The 20,982-nt window shown below is 46.4% G+C and overlaps 1 long non-coding RNA gene across 2 annotated transcripts in view; it reads right to left on the bottom strand.

The window, feature by feature from the left end:
• LOC139264301 (uncharacterized) overlaps positions 1 to 20,725 on the bottom strand; it is a 96,205-nt gene extending 75,480 nt beyond the window's left edge. For both annotated transcript variants that reach the window (XR_011593308.1, XR_011593309.1), the window contains exons 1-2: positions 20,535 to 20,725; positions 494 to 594 (exon numbers count right to left, since the gene is read on the bottom strand). This is a non-coding gene — a long non-coding RNA (uncharacterized lncRNA). The remainder of the gene's footprint in view (positions 1 to 493; positions 595 to 20,534) is intronic.
• Positions 20,726 to 20,982: the final 257 nt, after the last annotated feature.

The following is a 20,982-nucleotide window of genomic DNA, read 5'->3' as shown; positions in this document are numbered from 1 at the left end:
ATAGAGTGGATACAGGGGATACAGAGGGAATGTTTCCACTTGTGGGTAAGAGCATAACATCAATATAAGAGAGTCACCAAGAAATCCAATAGGGAATTCAAAAGAAACTTTGTTACCAAAGAATGGTGAGAATGTGGAACTCGCTACCACAGGGAGTGGTTGAAGCAAATAGTATCGATGCATTTAAGGGGAGGCTAGACAAGCATATGTGGGCGAAGGGAATAGAGGGTTATGCTGATAGATTTAGATGAGGAAAGACGGGAGGCAGCTCGAGTGGAGCATAAACGCCGGCATGGACTGGTTGGGACGAATGGCCTGTTTCTTTATTGTATATCTTATGTAATCCTATATTAAAAAAAAAGCCCGTTTATTTCTAAAACTGCCTGGTTAAGGTTTACAACATCAGGGACTTTGGCTATATTATTCGCAATGAAAAACATTCCTAGCTGCTCCAAAAATGCTCCGAAAGTCTCTCGGTCACGATTGAACTCACCCAAGCACTCTATTATTCCCATAGGCGTGGTCACTTGGATTTTGTCAATATCGACAGTTCAGCCATGCGTGCTCGCAATTTATCTTGGATTTTTAAGTTTTCTGCAAAACAAAGAACATCGAACTGTTGTTATCTGTAAAGCATGCACTCCCATGTTTCGCCACCAGGGAGCGCATCCTCTGAAGTCCCAAGGGATCCCAGCAACCCTTGAGGGCACTGTATATAAGCCGGCCCCTAAAACCTGTTCCTCACTCTGGAGTGTCTTAATAAAGACTGAGGTCGCTGTTACTTTAACCTCCCTGTGTGCAGTCTCATCTGTGTTAGGAACAGGAACGAGTACACGAATCCAATGCAAAGATGCAGAAAACTGTGGGCATCCTGGAGAAGTTCTCGGAGGGTGAGGACTGGGAAGCCTATGTCGAACAGTTAGACCAGTACTTTGTAGCCAACGAGCTGGATGGAGAAGGAAGTGCTGCAAAAAGGAGAGCGGTCCTCCTCACGGTCTGTGGGGCACCAACCTACAGACTCATGAAGAATCTTCTGGCTCCGGTGAAACCCACAGATAAGTCATATGAGGAGCTGTGTACACTGGTTCGGGAGCATCTTAACCCAAGGGAGAGCGTGCTGATGGCGAAGTATCAGTTCTATACGTGCCAGCGATCTGAAGGTCAGTCAGTGGCGAGCTACGTCGCCAAGCTAAGGCGACTTGCAGGACAATGTCAGTTTGATGGCTACCTGGAGCAAATGCTCAGAGACTTTTTTGTATTAGGCAATGGCCACAAGACCATCCTACGAAAACTTTTGACTGTAGAAACACCGACCCTCAGTAAGGCCATTGCGATAGCACTGCCGTTTATGTCCACCAGTGATAACACCAAACAAACCTCTCAGCACACAAGTGCTAGCAATGTTCATAAATTAACTGGAACTGTGTTTGTGAGCAGAAATGTACAGGGCAGAAACCATGAGTCTGCAACTGCCAGCAGGCCTCAGGTGACCCAGATGATTCAGAGTCCGCAACAAAGGAAGAATGCAAGGCAATTCACACCTTGTTGGTGTTGTGGAGATTTCTATTCAGCCTATTCATGCCACTTCAAAGGATATGTTTGCAAGAGCTGAGGAATAATGGGGCACCTCCAATGAGCTTGCAAATGAGCTGCAAGCTCTGCAAACCCTGCTAACCACCACGTGGCAGAGGAAGATCGGTCCATGGTGGATCAAAGCAATTTCGAGCCTCAGAGAGAGGAGGCAGATGCTGAAGTACACGGGGTGCACACATTTTCGAAGAAATGTCCACCTATAATGCTAAACGTAAAATTGAATGGCTTACCCGTAGCCATGGAACTGAACACTGGCACTAGCCAATCCATCATGAGTAAAAAGATGTTTGAGAGGTTGTGGTGCAACAAGGCACTCAGACCAGCCCTGAGCCCCATCCACACGAAACTGAGCATGTACACCAAAGAGCTTATCACTGTCCTGGGCAGCACCATGGTCAAGGTCACCTACGAGGGCACGGTGCACGAACTGCCACTCTGGATTGTTCCGGGCAATGGCCCGACACTGCTTGGAAGGAGCTGGCTGGGCAAAATCCGCTGGAACTGGGATGACATCCGAGCATTATCACATGTCGATGAGGCCTCATATACCCAGGTTCTTAACAAACTTCCTTCCCTTTTTGAGCCAGGCATTGCAAAGTTTTCTGGGGCAAAGGTGTGGATCCACTTGGTCCCAGAGGCACGATCCATTCACCACAAGGCGCGAGCGGTACCTCACATGATGAGGGAGAGAGTGGAAATCGAGCTGGACAGGCTGCAACGCATTATCTCCCCAGTGGAATTCAGCAAGTAGGCCAGCCAGATCGTTCCAGTACTCAAAAGTGATGGCACGGTCAGGATTTGCGGTGATTATAAAGTATCTATTAATCGTTTCTCTCTACAGGACCAATACCCGTTACCTAAGGCAGACAACCTATTTGCGACGCTGGCAGGAGGCAAGACGTTCAGCAAGCTCGATCTGACTTTGGCCTACACGACGCAGGAGCTGGAGGAGACTTTGTAGGGCCTCACCTGCATCAAAACGCACAAGGGACTGTTCATCTACAACAGATGCCCGCTTGGAATTCGGTCGGCTGCAGCGATCTTCTAGAGAAACATGGAGAGCCTATTCAAATCAGTACCAAGCATGGTGGTTTTTCAGGACGACATATTGGTCACAGGTCGGGACACCGTCGAGCACCTAAAAAACCTGGAGGAGGTCCTCCAGCGACTGGATCGCATTGGGCTGCAGCTGAAGAGGTCGAAATGCATCTTTATGGCAACAGAAGTGGAGTTTTTGGGGAGAAAGATCGCGGTGGACGGCATTCGGCCCACAGACGCCAAGACAGAGGCTATCAGGAACAGGCCCAGACCACAGAACGTCACGGAGCTGCGGTCATTCTTGGGACTCCTCAACTATTTTGGTAACTTCCTACCGGGGTTAAGCACCCTCTTAGAGCCCCAACATGTGTTATTGCGTAAAGATGAGAACTGGGTATGGAAGAAAAACCAAGTAATTGCTTTTGAGAAAGCCAGAAACATTTTATGCTCCAACAAGCTGCTTGTATTGTATAACCCGTGTAAAAGACTTGTGCTAGCATGTGATGCGTCGTCGTATGGAGTCGGGTGCGTATTACAACAAGCTAACGTCGCGGGGAAGTTGCAACCTGTCGCCTTTGCTTCCAACAAATTGTCGAAAGCCGAGAGGGCCTACAGCATGATTGAGAAAGAGGCATTATTAGCGTGTGTGTTCGGGATAAAGAAAATGCTTCAGTACCTGTTTGGCCTCAAATTTGAGCTGGAAACCGATCACAAGCCCCTCATATCCCTGTTCGCTGAAAACAAAGGGGATAAATACTAATGTCTCAGCCCGCATACAAAGGTGGGCACTCGCGCTATCAGCATATAACTATACCATCCGCCACAGGCCAGGCACCGAGAACTGTGCGGATGCACTCAGTCGGCTATCATTGCCCACCACGGGGGTGGAAATGGCGCAGCCTGCAAACTTGTTGATGGTGGCGCAGCCCGCAGACTTGTTGATGGTCATGGAGGCATTTAAAAATGATAAATCACCTGTCACGGCCCGCCAGATTAGGACTTGGACCAGCCAAGATCCTCTGCTGTCCCTAGTAAAAAAAACTGTGTGCTGCATGGGAGCTTGGCCAGCATCCCTGTTGAAATGCAAGAGCTAATCAAGCTGTTCCAGCGGCGAAAGGACGAGCTGTCCATTCAGGCAGACTGCCTGTTGTGGGGTAACTGCGTAGTGCTACCCAAAAAGGGCAGGGAGACGTTCATCTCGGATCTCCACAGCACACTCCCGGGTATAGTAATGATGAAAGCGATAGCAAGATTCCACGTGTGGTGGCCCGGTATCGACTCTGACTTAGAGTCCTGTGTATGGCAATGCAGCATGTGTGCTCAGTTGAGCAATGCGCCCAGGGAGGCACCACTAAGTTTGTGGTCCTAGTCCTCCAGACGATGGTCAAGGATCCATGTTGACTATGCAGGCCCGTTTCTCCGTAAAATGTTCCTGGTGGTGGTGGTGGATGCTTTTTCAAAATGGATTGAATGTGAAATAATGTCAGGAAGCACCATCACCGCCACCATTGAAAGCCTGAGGGCCATGTTTGCCACCCACGGCCTGCCTGACATACTGGTCAGTGACAACGGGCCATGTTTCACCAGTGCCGAATTTAAAGAATTCATGACCCGCAATGGGATCAAACATGTCACCTTGGCCCCGTTTAAACCAGCCTCCAATGGGCAAGCAGAGCAGGCAGTACAAACAATCAAACAGAGCCTTAAACGAGTCACAGAAGGCTCACTCCAAACCCGCCTGTCCCGAGTACTGCTCAGCTACCGCACGAGACCCCACAGGCTCACAGGGGTGCCCCCGGCTGAGCTACTCATGAAAAGGACACTTAAAACCAGACTCTCGCTGGTTCACCCCAACCTGCAGGTAGAGAGCAGGCGGCAGCAACAAAATGTAAACGATGGTCGCGCCACTGTGTCATGGGAAATTGATCTGAATGACCCTGTGCACGTGCTAAACTATGGACATGGTCTCAAGTGGATCGCGGGCATGGTGATAGGTAAAGAAGGGAGTAGGGTGTTTGTAGTCAAACTAGACAATGGACACATTTGTAGAAAGCACCTGGACCAAACGAGGCTGTGGTTCACAGACTGCCCTGAACAACCCACAGCAGACACCACCTTTTTCGAGCCCACAACACACACCCAAAGGATCTACAGCACCACGCCGGACCAGGAAATCGAACCCATCACGCCCAACAAGGCCAGGCTCACCCAGCAGCCCTGCAGGGCCAACAACACGCCAGCCCAATGAGGGCACAGCCAACACACCAGAACAGACATTTGTACCGAGGCGGTCCACCAGGGAAAGAAAGGCTCCCGACCGCGTCACCTTGTAAATAGTTCTCACTTTGACTTTGGGGGGGCAATGATGATGTGTATCTGTAAAGCATGCACTCCCATGTTCCGCCACCAGGGAGCACATCCCCTGAAGTCCCAAGGGATCCCAGCAACCCTTGGGAGCACTGTATATAAGCCGGCCCCTAAGGTCTGTTACTCACTCTGGAGTGTCTTAATAAAGACTGAGGTCACTGTTACTTTAACCTCCCTGTGTGCAGTCTCATCTGTGTTAGGAATACAACACCAACAATCCCTCCATTGGTTCATGGAATCATAATCATAGAATGGTTACAGCACGGAAGAAGGCCTTTCGGCCGTTGAGCCTGTGCCGGCTCACAGTGAGTCCCACTCCCCTGCCGTTTTCCCCTAGCCCTACAATTTTTTTCCTTCAGATTCTTAGCCAACTCCCTTTTGAAAGATAAGATTGAGTCAGCCTCCACCACTCTTTACGGCAGTGCAATCATTCACTGCGTAAAAAAGATTTTTCTTACATCGCCTTTGGATCTTTTGCCAATCACCTTAAATCTGTGCCTTCTGGTTCTCAACCCTTCTACCAATGGGAACAGTGTCTCTCTATCTACTCTGTCTAGATCCCTCATGATTTTGAACACCTCTATCAAATCTCCTCTCAATCTTCTCTGCTCCAATAAGAACAACCCCAGCTTCTCCAGTCTATCCACATAACTGAAGTCCCTCATTCCCGGAATCATTCTCGTAAATCTTTTCGGCACCCTCTCTAAGGCCTTCCCATCCTTCCGAAAGTGTGGTGCTCAGAATTGGACACAATACTCCAGTTGAGGCCAAATCAATGTTCTATAACTCTATTCATGAAGCCTAGGATCCCGTAAGTTTTTTTAACCGCTTTCTCAACCTGTCTTGCCACCTTCAACGATCTGTGCACATATACCCCTCAGTCACTCTGTTCATACACCCCCTTTAGGATTGTACCCTTCAGTTTATATTTCCTCTCCTCATTCTTTCTACCAAAATGTATCACTTCACACTTTTCTGCGTTAATTTTCATCCGCCACGATTCTACCCATTCCATCAGCCTGTCTTAGTTCTCTTGAAGTCTATCCCTATCCTCCACACTGTTCACTATACTTCCACGTTTGTGTCATCTGCAAATTTTGAAATTGTGCCCTGTACACCCACACCCAAGTCATTAATATATATGAAGAAAAGCAGTGGTCCTAGTACCGACCCCTGGGAAACACCGTTGTATACCTTCCTCCAGTCCGAAAAACAACCTTTCACCACTACTCTCTGTTTCCTGTCAATTAGCCAACTTCGAATCCATGCTGCCACTATCCCTTTTATTCAATGGGCTTGAACTTTGCTGGCTAGCCTATTATAAGAACATAAGAACATAAGAATTAGGAACAGGAGTAGGCCATCTAGCCCCTCGAGCCTGCTCCGCCATTCAATAAGATCATGGCTGATCTGGTCGTGGACTCAGCTCCACTTACCCGCCCTCTCCCCGTAACCCTTAATTCCCTTATTGCTTAAAAATCTTTGACTTGAAAACATTCAATGAGCCAGCCTCAACTGCTTCCTTGGGCAGAGAATTCCACAGATTCACAACCCTCTGGGAGAAGAAATTCTTTCTCAACTCGGTTTTAAATTGGCTCCTCCGTATTTTGAGGCTGTGCCCCCTAGTTCTAGTCTCCCCACCAATGGAAACAACCTCTCTGCCTCTATCTTGTCTATCCCTTTCATGATTTTAAATGTTTCTATAAGATCACCCCTCATCCTTCTGAACTCCAAGGAGTAAAGACCCAGTCTACTCAATCTATCATCAGAAGGTAACCCCCTCATTTCTCGAATCAGCACAGTGAATCATCTCTGTACCCCTTCCAAAGCTAGTATATCCTTCCTTAAGTAAGGTGACCAAAACTGCACGCAGTACTCCGGGTGCGGCCTTACCATTACCTTATACAGTTGCAGCAACACCTCCCTGCTTTTGTACTCCATCCCTTTCGCAATGAAGGCCAACATTCCATTTGCCTTCCTGATTACCTGCTGCACCTGCAAACTAACCTTTTGGGATTCATGCACAAGGACCCCCAGGTCTCTCTGCACCACAGCATGTTGTAATTTCTCCCCATTCAAATAATATTCCCTTTTACTGTTTTTTTTCCCAAGGTGGATGACCTCACACTTTCCGACATTGTATTCCATCTGCCAAACCTTAGCCCATTCGTTTAACCTATCCAAATCTCCTTGTAGCCTCTCTGAGTCCTCTACACAACCCGCTTTCCCACTAATCTTAGTGTCATCTGCAAATTTTGTTGCACTACACTCTGTCCCCTCCTCTAGGTCATCTATGTGTATTGTAAACAATTGTGGTCCCAGCACTGATCCCTGTGGCACACCACTAACCACTGATTTCCAACCGGAAAAGGACCCATTTATCCCGACTCTCTGCTTTCTGTGCGCCAGCCAATTCTCTATCCATGCTAATACATTTTCTCTGACTCCGCGTACCTTTATCTTCTGCAGTAACCTTTTGTGTGGCACCTTATCGAATGCCTTTTGGAAATCTAAATACACCACATCCATCGGTACACCTCTATCCACCATGCTCGTTATATCCTCAAAGAATTCCAGTAAGTTAGTTAAACATGATTTCCCTTTCATGAATCCATGCTGCGTCTGCTTGATTGCACTATTCCTATCCAGATGTCCCGCTATTTCTTCCTTAATGATAGTTTCAAGCATTTTCCCCACTACAGATGTTAAACTAACCGGCCTATAGTTACCTGCCTTTTGCCTGCCCCCTTTTTTAAACAGAGGCGTTACATTAGCTGCTCTCCAATCCGCTGGTACCTCCCCAGAGTCCAGAGAATTTTGGTAGATTATAACAAATGCATCTGCTATAACTTCCGCCATCTCTTTTAATACCCTGGGATGCAATTATAGGCACATAAGAACATAAGAACTAGAAGCAGGAGTAGGCCATACGGCTCCGCCATTCAATAAGATCATGGCTGATTATTGACCTCAAATCCACTTTCCTGCCTGATCTCCATATCCCTTGATTCTCCTAGACCCCAAAAATCTATCTATCTCAGCCTTGAATATATTCAGAGACTCAGCATGCACAGCTCTCTGAGGCAGAGGATTCCTAAGATTCACAACCCTCTGAGTGAGGAAATTCCTCCTCACCTCTGTCTTAAATGGCTGACCCCTTATCCTGAGAATGTGCCCCTTAGTTCGAGACACTCCAGCCAAGGGAAACAACCTCTCAGCCCCTACAGAATCTTGTATGTTTCAATGAGATCATCTCTCATCATAAGACAGCCATCTCATCCCAGGAATCAATCTTAGTGAACCTCCGTTGCACATCTCCAAGGCAAGAATATCCTTCCTTCGAGACCAAAAAGGTGCACAGTACTCCAGGTGTGGTCTCACCAAGGCCCTGTACCTGCATGCTAGCTTTCTGTGTTTCTTGCACAAGGACACCCAAATTTCACTGAACACCAAGGGACCAAAATTCAACACTCACTGCCCCCTGCCGCCAACTGATGCTGACATTGTTCTTCTTGATCCGCCTCATGCCACTTTCGAGGTGGCCTGGAGCGGGCGGGAGGGGAGAGCCGCCGGGAACCACCTGCTGACATCAGCGGATGGCCGAGTGGTGCAACTGAGTTCCCGCTCGCTGAACTCCCAGATTCCTGCGGATGGGAGTCAGCGGCAGAATGGGGGTGGACCGCTGCATGGAGGCTGGTTTGTCCCTGATGGTTAATAGGAACAACCTGAAAAAAAGGTAAGTGAACATTTTTTTTTAAATTTTCAACAGCGACTTACCTGTATGGGGTCCCCTGGAGGTCTTCTGATAGTTTTTTAATTTTTTATTGGTGACTTTTGTTTCCAGCTCTTTGACCCTCCGTGGGCCCGACTCCATCCTCGGCGGCACTTGGGCGTCAAGCGCCTCTGCCGCCGAGAATGAGACCTCCCGCCCGCTGCCGCCCAGATTGGCAGCGTATGTCGTCCATTTACCGCCTGTCAACATTCGAGGGACCTCGGCCATGAATATCCCGGCCAAAGTACCATCCGAACCTCGGCGGCTATCGGCGGCACTTTGGGCGACACTTGGACAGGCGGAGGCCCCCAACATTTAAGTTTCTCACCATTTAAAAAATATTCTGTTCTTTTATTCTTCCTCCCAAAGTGAATAACTTCACATTTCCCTACATTATACCCCATCTGCCACCTTACTGCCCACTCACTTAGTTTATCTATATCTCTTTGCAGATGTTTCGTATTCTCCTCACAGCTCACTGTCTCACCTAGCTTGTAGCATTATATGGCACTTTGTCGGATGCCTTTTGTAAATTCATGTACACGTCAACCGCATTGCCGCTGTTACCTTGTCAAAAAACTCGATCAAGTTGCTTGAACACAATTTGCCATTAACACATCCATGTTGGCTTTCCTTAATTAATCCACACTTGTCCAAGTGACTGATAATTTTGTGCCTGATTATTGTTTCTAAAAACTTCCCTACTATTGAGATTAAACTGACTGGTCTATAGTTGCTGGGTTTATCTTTACACCCTTTTTTGAACAAGGGTGTAACATTGTAATTCTCCAGTCCTCTCGCACCATCCCTGTGTCTAAGGCGGATTTGAGGATTATGGCCAGCACCTCCGTGATTTCTTCCTTCACTTCCCTCAGCGTCCTCGGATGCATCCTGGTGACTTAGCTACTTGAAGTACAGCCAGCCTTTCAAGTACCTCGTCTTTATCAATTCTTAACTCATCCAGTATCTCCTCTACCTCCTCCTTTACTGTGTTTATGGCAGCATTTTCTTTCTTGGTGAAGACAGATGCAAAGTACTCACTTAGTACCTCAGCCATATCCTCTGCCTCCATGCGTAGGTTTCCTTTTTGGTCCTTAATCGGCCCCACCTTTCCTCTCACTACCCGTTTACTATTTATATACCAATAGAAGAATTTTGGATTACCTGTTATGTTGGCTGTCATTCTATTCTCATAGCCTCTCTTTGCACCTTTTATTTTCTTTTACACGTGTCCTCTGAACTTCTTATATTTAGTCTGATTCTCAGATGGATTCTCAACCTGACATCTGTCATAAGCTTGCTTTTTCTGCTTCATCTTAATCTCTGGCCCAGAAATTCCGTTGCGCCACGTTTGTGAGGCGGGTCTTTTTGCGCCAGGTGTGAAAGTCCCACCCGCTCTCAAAATTGGGGTTATCGCCCCCAAGAGGAAGTGGAGTACAAAAAAACATGCTCCATTTCCTCTCTGGGGCACTAACAGGCCGGATGGGTTGGGAGTGGGGTGCAGCGCTATGCCACTTAGGAGGGGCTCTCCCCTTCATTAAAGGGAAGGGCCCAAGCTGCAAACTCTGTGGGGCCCTCCCTGGGTTTGTGTGCGGGTGGGAGACAATGATCTACTGACTTCCGCATTTAACTCCAGTGTGTTAGGCTGCATGCGCCCAACCCCCTCGGGAGTGGCGAGTTGCCTATTAACATATGTCACACGTTCAATTTGAGCGCCATTTCATCAAAATTTTGAAATTAATGTCAGACCTACAGGATTCCCAGGTTTCCTGAATCTTGAGAGTGAAAGCAAGGCAAGGTCACTTGATCTCATGGAAATATTGCAACAAATACTCAGTACTCACAGCTGCTTTCTTACCTGCTGGTGGGAAATGGTTTGTTCACAGTACTTTTGCTGAGAGTTTATTTTGTATACTTTGGAGATTTGTTTTATCACATCAGCTTTGGCTGCCTTAGATTGAAGCTCAGATGAGGATCAAGATGACCAGCAACAGCACCTGCAACAGCCTGCTGGTCACAGACTCATAGGTGCACAAGAGAGAGGGGTGTAGCAGAGAGGAGAGCAACAGAGAAGTGCAGGTTGCCGAAAGCACGACCCACAATCCATTGTCTACAGGCAGAAGACCATCTTCCTTGACATTTTTGAACAGCAGTGTCCCAGAAGGCTCAGGTTAATGCGTCAGGTAGTGGCAGACATCTGCAGCCTCCAAGAAGAAGAACATAAGAACATAAAAAATAGGAGCAGGAGTAGACCAATTGGCCCTTCGAGCCTGCTCTGCCATTCAATAAGATCATGGCTGATCTTCTACAATTCCACCTTCCCACACTATCCCATATCCCTTGATTCCCTTCATATCCAAAAATCTGTCGATATCTGTCTTGACTATATAATATGACTGAACATCCACAGCTCTCTGAGGTAGAGAATTCCAAAGATTTACAATCCTTGGAATGATACAATTTCTTCTCATCTCAGTCCTAAATGACCGACCCCTTATTCTGAGTCTGTGACTCCTGGTTCTACACTCCCCAGCCAGGGGAAACATCCTCTCAGCAACTACCCTGTCAAGCCCTGTAAGAATCTTATATATTTCAATAAGGGGACCAAAACTGTACACAGCACTCCAGGTGAACATAAACATAACATCAGAAATAGGAGCAAGAGTCGGCCATTTGACCCCTCGAGCCTGCTCCGCCATTTAATAAGATCATGGCTGATCTGATCATGGACACAGCTCTTCTTCTCTGCCCGCTCCTCATAATCCTTTATTCCCATATCGCTTAAAAATTTGTCTGTCTCGCCTTAAATATATTCAATAACACAACCTCCACGGCTCTCTGGGGCAGAGAATTCCACAGATTTACAACCCTTTGAGAGAAGAAACTCCTCCTCAACTCAGTTTTAAATGGCCAGTCCCTTTTTCTGAAACTATGTCCCCTAGTTTTAGTTTCCCAGATGTGGAAATATCCCCACTGCATCCATCTTGTCGAGCCCCCTCATTATCTTATATGTTTCGATAAGATCACCTCTTTTTCTTCTGAGCTCCAATGAATATAGGCCTAAACTACTCAACCTATCTTCATAAGTTAACTCTCTCATCTCTGGAATCAACCTAGTGAACCTTCTCTGAACTGCCTCCAATGCAAGTATATCCTTTCTTAAATACAGAGACCAAAACTGTATGCAGCACTCTAGGTGTGACCTCACCAATACCCTGTACAGTTGTACAGTCGTGGATTGAGAACTGGTTGTCAGACAGGAAGCAAAGAGTAGGAGTAAACGGGTACTTTTCAGAATGGCAGGCAGTGACTAGTGGAGTGCCGCAAGGTTCTGTGCTGGGGCCCCAGCTGTTTACATTGTACATTAATGATTTAGACGAGGGGATTAAATGCAGTATCTCCAAATTTGCGGATGATACTAAGTTGGGTGGCAGTGTGAGCTGCGAGGAGGATGCTATTAGGCTGCAGAGTGACTTGGATAGGTTAGGTGAGTGGGCAAATGCATGGCAGATGAAGTATAATGTGGATAAATGTGAGGTTATCCACTTTGGTGGTAAAAACAGAGAGACAGACTATTATCTGAATGGTGACAGATTAGGAAAAGGGAAGGTGCAACGAGACCTGGGTGTCATGGTACATCAGTCATTGAAGGTTGGCATGCAGGTACAGCAGGCGGTTAAGAAAGCAAATGGCATGTTGGCCTTCATAGCGAGGGGATTTGAATACAGGGGCAGGGAGGTGTTGCTACAGTTGTACAGGGCCTTGGTGAGGCCACACCTGGAGTATTGTGTACAGTTTTGGTCTCCTAACTTGAGGAAGGACATTCTTGCTATTGAGGGAGTGCAGCGAAGGTTCACCAGACTGATTCCCGGGATGGCGGGACTGACCTATCAAGAAAGATTGGATCAATTGGGCTTGTATTCACTGGAGTTCAGAAGAATGAGAGGGGACCTCATAGAAACGTTTAAAATTCTGACGGGTTTAGACAGGTTAGATGCAGAAAGAATGTTCCCAATGTTGGGGAAGTCCAGAACCAGGGGTCACAGTCTGAGGATAAGGGGTAAGCCATTTAGGACCGAGATGAGGAGAAACTTCTTCACCCAGAGAGTGGTGAACCTGTGGAATTCTCTACCACAGAAAGTAGTTGAGGCCAATTCACTAAATATATTCAAAAGGGAGTTAGATGAAGTCCTTACTACTCGGGGGATCAAGGGTTATGGCGAGAAAGCAGGAAGGGGGTACTGAAGTTTCATGTTCAGCCATGAACTCATTGAATGGCGGTGCAGGCTAGAAGGGCTGAATGGCCTGCTCCTGCACCTATTTTCTATGTTTCTATGACTTCTCTGCTTTTGTACTCTATCCCCCTTGCAATAAAGACCAACATTGCATTTACCTTCCTGATTACTTGCTGTACCTGCATACTAACTTTTTGTGTTTTATGCACAAGGACACCCAGGTCCTGCTGTACTGCAGCACTTTGCAATTTTTCTCCATTTAAAAAAATAATTTGCTTTTTTATTCTTTCTGCCAAAGTGGATAACCTCACATTTTCCCACATTATACTCCATCTCCCAACATTTTGCCCATTCACTTTGCCTGTCTATATCCCTTTGCAGATTTTTTGTGTCCTCACAATTTGCTTTCCCACCCATCTTTGTATCATCAGCAAACTTGGCCCCTTCATCCAAGTCATTAATATAGATTGTAAATAGTTGATGCCCCAGCACAGATCCCTGCGGCACCCCACTAGTTACTGTTTGCCAACTGGAAAATGACCCATTTATCCTGACTCTCTGTTTTCTATTAGTTAGCCAATCCTTTATCCATGCTAATATATATTACCCCGACCCCATGAACTTTTATTTTGTGCAGTAACCTTTTATGTGGCACCTTATCAAATGCCTTCTGGAATTCCAAATACACCACATCCACTGGTTCCCCTTTATCCACCTTGCTCGTTACGACCTCAAAGAGTTCCAGCAAATTTGTCAAACATGATTTCCCTTTCATAAAACCATGCTGACTCTGCTTGATTGAACTATGCTTTTCCAAATGTCCTGCTACTGCTTCCTTAATAATGGACTCCAGCATTTTCCCAACTACAGATGTTAGGCTAACTGGTCTGTGGTTTCCTGCTTTCTGTCTGCTTCCTTTTTTAAACAGGGGCATTACATTTGTTGTTTTCCAATCCTCTGGGGCCTCCCCAGAATCCAAGGAATTTTGGTAAATTTCAACCAATGTATCCATTATCTCTGCAGCCACTTCTTTTAAGACCCTAGGATGCAAACCATCATGTCCAGGGGACTTGTCCACCTTTAGTCCCAATATTTTGCCGAGTACTGCTTCTTTAGTGATCGTGATTGTATTAAGTTCCTCCCACCCTATAGCCCCTTGATTTTCCACTATTGGGATGTTTTTAGTGTCTTCTACCGTGACGACCAATACAAAATATTTGTTCAAAGTCTCTACCATTTCCCGTTCCCCATTATTAATTGCCCCGTCTCATCCTCTGAGGGACCAACATTTACTTTAACCACTCTTTTCCTTTTTATATACCTGTAGAAACTTTTACCATCTGTTTTTATATTTCGTGCTGGTTTACTTTTATAATCTATCTTCCCTCTCATTATTTTTTTGTCGTTCTTTGTTGGCTTTTAAACATTACCCAATCCTCTGGCCTCCCACTAGTTTTGGCCACTTTGTATGCCGTTGTTTTCAATTTGATACCCTCCTTTATTTCCTTAGTTAGCCACGGATGGCTATCCCCTACTCTTACAATCCTTCCTTCTTATTGGAATATATTTTTGTTATGAGTTATGAAATAGCTCCTTAAATGTCCACCACTGCTCATCAACTGTCCCACTCTTTAATCTATTTTCCCAGTCCACTTTAGCCAACTCTGCCTTCATACCTTTATTTAAGCTTATGATACTGGTTTGATATGCAACTTTCTCACCCTCCAACTGAATTTGAAATTCAACCATGCTATGGTCACTCATTCCAACAGGATCCTTTACTAAGAGATAATTTATTAATCCTTTCTCATTACACAGGACCAGATCTAAGATAGCCTGCTCCCTGATTGGTTCCGCAGCATAATGTTCAAGGAAACTATCCTGGATGCACTCTATGGGCTAGACTTTCCATCACTACCACCCTCTTACCACCCATTTAACCGCTGAGATGAAGTGTAATGCCCATTTATTGCACATTTTCCCTAAAAATGGAAACTAACACCCATTTATCGCTCGCGTAAATTAACACCAAGAATTAGTTAAACCGCCCGCCCATATTTTTTTTAAATTATGATGTCAACAATAGTGCACTGCCCAGAATACTGTTTAGAATGAAAACTAATGCCCACAAACCACCCAGAATATCGCTGAGCGTTACCTTTGGCATCTCGCCCATATATCACCCAAAAGTTCGCTCGCCCAAAAGAAATCGCCGAAAAAAAGCTGCACTCACCTGACCTTAACCCAGCATTATGGACGCCATTTTGTAAATCGGAGAACTTTTCATATAAAAGGCTTCTTCAAGTTCTGGGAGTTTTGATTTAATTTGTGAGTGATTTTAAAATCTGAACAACCAGCTAATTATATTGTGGTCAATTTGAATTTTTTATTTGAGTTTTTGGAGGACAATTTATTATTTCTGAAGAATACTTATAGTAATAGTAATGGGACCTGTAATTTCTCAGCCAGTATTGATGACTACTCACATGCTGCAGACTAGCGATGGGAGAAGGTATATTGAAGACCATTATGTGCCAAATCAAAGAGGTGGCAGACTGATGAGGAGGAGAACTTATACCCAATGCACTTACAGGGATAAGCGGTCATACCTGAACTTTTCCGAGAACACGTGCCTTGGGAGGCTGCGCTTTCAAAATGGGGTCATCAGTGAGATATGCCAGCTCATTAAGGGAGATCTGTTGCCTAACAGCACCATCAGGATCGCACTGTCCATTGAGGTCAAGGTTACTGCGGCACTTTCCTTCTATGCATCAGGCTCCTTTCAGGCCTCAGCTGGCAACATTTGCGGTATCTCTCAGCACACCACACACTGTTGCATTCGACAGATGACTGAAGCCCTTTATGCTCGAAGGATGGACTTTATAAGCTTCCCTATGACCAGGGAGACACAGACTGAGAGGACTTTGGGTTTCTCGAGAATAACAAACTTCCCCAAGGTGTAGGGAGCAATAGACTACACGCACATCGCTATGCGAGCACCTTCTCAGGATGCAGACGTGTTTTGGAACCGAAAGAGATTCCACTCCCTGAATGTGCAACTTGTTGTCGATCACAAGCAAATATTAATGGCAGTAAATGCAAAATTTCCAGGGAGCAACCATGATGCGCACATCTTGTGTGAGAGCACTGTCTCTGACCTGTTTAAGAGTCAGCCACAAGGTCACGGTTGGATGCTAGAGGATAAAGGATATGGCCTTGCCAGCTGGTTGATGACCCCCCCTGTGTAAGCCCCAGACAGAAGCCGAGAAGCCATGTAGCCACACGCAATATCGTCGAAAAGACAATTGGAGTGCTTATGCTGTGCTCCAGGTGCCTGGACCACTCAGCAGGTCACTCAATTCATTGTGGTGTGCTGCAAGTTGCATAACTTGGCCATCAGGAGGGGACAAGAATTGACAGATACGACTGCCGGTCCAGCACAGGAGGAGAGGTGGAAGAGAGGAAGAGGAGGTGGACGATGACCTTGGGGAGGACAATCAGGTTGGCGTTGAAACCATGTTCCCACCTCCTCTAGACCGCAGGAAAGAGCCCCTCCCTGGTGGTTACGCAGCTGTCAGATTGTTGTGTCTGCAGCTTATAAATGAACGTTTTGCTTGAAATAACATTGGTGGTAGTAACACAGCTGCAAGATTTTGTGTCTGCAGCTCATAAATGAACAGCTTGCATTATGTTGGTGACAGTTACAGTTACAGTTGATTTATGTTATGTTTACTTTTTGCTGTTCCTTGCTTGGCCTCGCCAATGTTTTCCAAACTTTATATATGTTTAACGTTTCTGCTATCTGAAGACAATGAACAACAATGTTAAGTTAAATAAAAATGGTTTAATGTTATTAATAAAATTATTTTTTTAAACAAACACAACACAACAGTAGCCCCCCCCACCCCAACAGTGAAACATTCATAAATAACAATATATGTTATAAACAACAACAATGATTTTTATAAACACGCATGCACCCCCACAGTGAAAACGTTTAAAATGTATTAATGACAAAATGAACAACAACAGCAACATAATTTAAACAATTCAAACACCCACCCACCCACCCTACATTCAACACATTTTTAAAAATTAACAAGAACAATAACTCTCCCTCCCTGCCTACCCACGGCCACACCCATCCTTTCCTTTCCCCCCTGGGTCTGTACTCCACCTCTTCCTCTCCCCCTACCAACTCCAAGTCGCTTTGCAGGAGGGCACCTCGAGCGTTGCTTAGGTGGGGGGGCCGGGGGGCGGCTGACGGCCATTGATCGGCCTGTAGATGGAGAGGACATTTCCGAGGAACCATCCTCCGAGCCAGAAGCAAGAGCATCCTCCTGACTTGCATGTTTCTTGAGCAATGGGGGTAGAGCACCTTGGGGTGCAGTGCCGTATTCCGGGACCACTGACTGCCCTCTGGCATCCGCGTGCCCGGCTATTCTCTCCAGTGCCACGGCTATCCGCGTCACCTTCTCAGTGACGATCACGGACAGAGTGGCAACCTGGCCAGATAACCCGCCCATTGCTTGGAGGAGCTCCCGACCTATGTCGACGCTCGTCCTGGACAAGTTCACCATGTCCACACTCAGATCAACCGCTCTTGGAGCAGTCCGGCTGCGCCGAACCAACCTCCGCGGAGTCGGCATGGAACCACTCGGGGTGCTCGGCTGCAAAGCGCTTGGTCCCGCTACCTCCTCGGTTGAAGAGGTCGTGGCCACGGGAACACTTGTCGAAAGGGCTGCAGGCTCCTCCTCCACCTCTTCACTATCCTCAGTGGAGAGGAGGACCTGCAGCAAGACGGGTGACACTCTTGCCTCCTCCCCTCCAGAGACGACAACTACAGCAGCATACTGGGGTGCCTCGGGTTCCTGGAAGGGCTGCACCTGCACTATCTGGTGAGCTAGAAAACATAAATGAGGTAATTAGAAGAGAACGGGGTGCTACGGCCACATGAGAATGCTTATGCTACACAGGCATATGCACGAGAGCAACACTACTGCTATAAATATACACAGACATCACTTATAATTAACATCACAATAGTACAGAATCTGTGTTGCATTTGAATGATATTTCATGATCCCATCATTAATTACATAACATTACATCAATCATATATTATACGGAAATGAATTATATAAATAAATGTAATACTTACTCTGCCTGGCCCATCAAGATCATTCCAGCGCTTCCGGCACCGATTGGGATCCTTCACCTCATGCGTGCTCGCAGATATAACCTCTGCTATCTCCGGCCATTTCCTTTGATAAACTCGGGGGGTGGGGGGAGGGGTTCCCATGCCAACCCCGGGTCAGTTGTGCCCACCTATTCTCGACCTCTGCCACTAAGGCAGCATTGGCCTCCTCGCTAAAGCGCTTTGCACGCCTACATTCTCCCATTTCTACCCCTTCCGCCACTCCTCCTTCCTCCTCACTCATCCTTCTTTCAATAGATGCAATTACATCCATTTAGATCTCAAATAATTTCAAATAATTCAGAAATAGCTCAAAAATAACTCCAGTCTCTTCAAAAATCCAATACTCCACAAACCACACTAACAGCTTTCTCCTTTCTCTCTCTCTTCTGCCTATGTGCCCCATACCTCTTGAAACAAGGACCGTTGCTATGGACGCCGGCCTTGCACAACTGAATAAACCGCTAACACCCATTTCACATCGCTACGGCTAATGCCCAAATCAAAAAGTGGAAAATAGCGGGTTTGAAAATGGGCGATATTTCAGCGATCACAAAAAACAATATAAACGTTAACTCTGGAAATACCACCCACTTTTGGGCGATCTGGCGACTAATGGAAAGTTTAGCTCCTAGAACTCTTCCTCAAGGCTACCCTGGCCAATTTGCTTTATCCAATCAATATGAAGGTTAAACAGCGCCCATGATTATTGCCGTTCTTTTTTTACAAGCCTCCATTATTTCTTGATTTATACTCCGTCCAACAGTGCAGCTACTTTTAGGTGGCCTATAGGCGACGCCCACCAATGACTTTTACCCCTTATTATTTCTTATCTCCACCCAAACTGATTCAACATCTTGCTCTTTTGAGCCAATATCGTTTCTCACTATCGCACTGATCTCATCCTTTACTAACAGAGCTACCCCACCTCCTTTTCCTTTCTGTCTGTCCTTCCAAATTGTCAAATACCTCTGAATATTTAGTTCACAGTCTTGATCACCTTGCAGCCATGCCTCTGTAATGGCTATCAGATCATACCCATTTGTAACTATTTGTGTCGTCAACTCATCTATATTGTTACGAATGCTGTGTGCATTCAGATAAAGAGCTTTTAAATTTGTTTTTTTTTTAAAACCATTTTTCCTGCTTTGACCCCACTTTCTGATACACCTTTATGTTTATCCATTCCGTCCCTTCCTGTCACGCTCTGGTTTTCATTTCCCCCAGTGCTCCCTGCTCTATTGCCTTCTCTTTGGTCTTTGACTTTTTAAATTTCCACTCACCTGAACCCTTCCCCCCATTATTTAGTTTAAAGCCCTATCTACAGCACTGGTTATTCAATTCACCAGGACCCTAGTCCCAGCACGGTCTAAGTGGAGCCCGTCCCAATGGAACAGCTCCCTCTTATCCCAGTACTGGGACAGTGCCCCATAAACCAAAACCCATTTCTCCCACAGCAGTCTTTGAGCCACGTGTTTAACTCTCTGATCTTATTTACCCTATGCAAATTTGCTCATGGCTCAGGTAGTAATCCAGAGATTATTACCTTTGTGGTTCTGCTTTTTAATTTGGCCCCGAGCTGCTCAAAATCCCTCAGCAGAACCTCTTTGTTTGTCCTATCTATGTCGTTGGTGCCCACGTGGACCACAGCAACTGGATCTTTCCCCTCCCACTCCCAAGTTTCTCTCCAGCCCAGAGGAGATGTGCTTAACCCTGGCACTGGGTTAAGCACACCTTCGGGACTCACGGTCTTGGCTGCAGAGAACCTTATCTATCCCCCTAATAATACTGCCCCCTACCACTACAACCTTTCTGTTCACTCCCCCCACTTGAATGGCCCCTGTACCACAGTGCTGTGGTCAGTTTGCTCAATCTCCCTGCAGTCCCTGCTCTCATCCACACAGGGTGCAAGAGCCTCGAATCTGTTGGACAAGAGCATGGGCTGAGGCTCCTCCATCACGACCTCCTGGATCCCCACACCTTTCTCACTTGTAGTCACACCCTCCTGTCCCTGACCACATTTGAATGAATTAATCGAAGGGGTGTGACAGCCTCCTGGAACACAACGTCCAGATAATTCTTCTCCTCCCTGATTTGTCATAGTGTCTGCAACTCGGAGTCCAGTTCATCAATATGTTCCTTGAGCTGCAGACACTTGCTGCAGATGTGGTCGCCGTGGACCTCAATGGGGGTCAACCAGCTCCCACATGCAACAGTGTAAACACATCTCCTGCCCTGCCATCCTAATGTATTTAATTACTTAAGTTTTCAAGTTTTGTTTTTAGTCCCAGCTCTTAATTCAAATCAATGCCCGAGAAAAGAGAGAACTCACCGACCAATCATTTCCCTTCTTTCCTGTGACGTTACACTTTAATTTTGCTTCTTTCTACTTCTCGTCTTCAGCTGGATTGTATCTGGGCCCGATCTCCCGACTCTCGCGCCCTTTTATCTGGGCCCGATCTCCCGACCCTCGCGCCCTTTTATCTGGCCCCGATCTCCCGACCCTCGCGCCCTTTTATCTGGGCCCGACTCTCGCGCCCTTTTATCTGGCCCGATCTCCCGACTCTCGCGCCCTTTTATCTGGCCCGATCTCCCGACTCTCGCGCCCTTTTATCTGGCCCCGATCTCCCGACTCTCCCGCCCTTTTATCTGGGGCCCAATGTCCCGCTGCTTGTTGTGCTTGTCTCACCAAGCCCCATATAATTGTAGTGAGACTTTATATTCTAATCCCTTTGTAATAAAGGCTAACTTACCATTTACTTTCCTAATTGCTTTCTGTA

Source organism: Pristiophorus japonicus, chromosome 5 (genome assembly GCF_044704955.1).
Source record: "Pristiophorus japonicus isolate sPriJap1 chromosome 5, sPriJap1.hap1, whole genome shotgun sequence".
Classification (NCBI taxonomy): Eukaryota; Metazoa; Chordata; class Chondrichthyes; family Pristiophoridae; genus Pristiophorus; species Pristiophorus japonicus.
The sequence above is the reverse complement of the archived record's forward strand: the minus strand, read 5'-3'. Positions and strand labels throughout refer to the sequence as shown.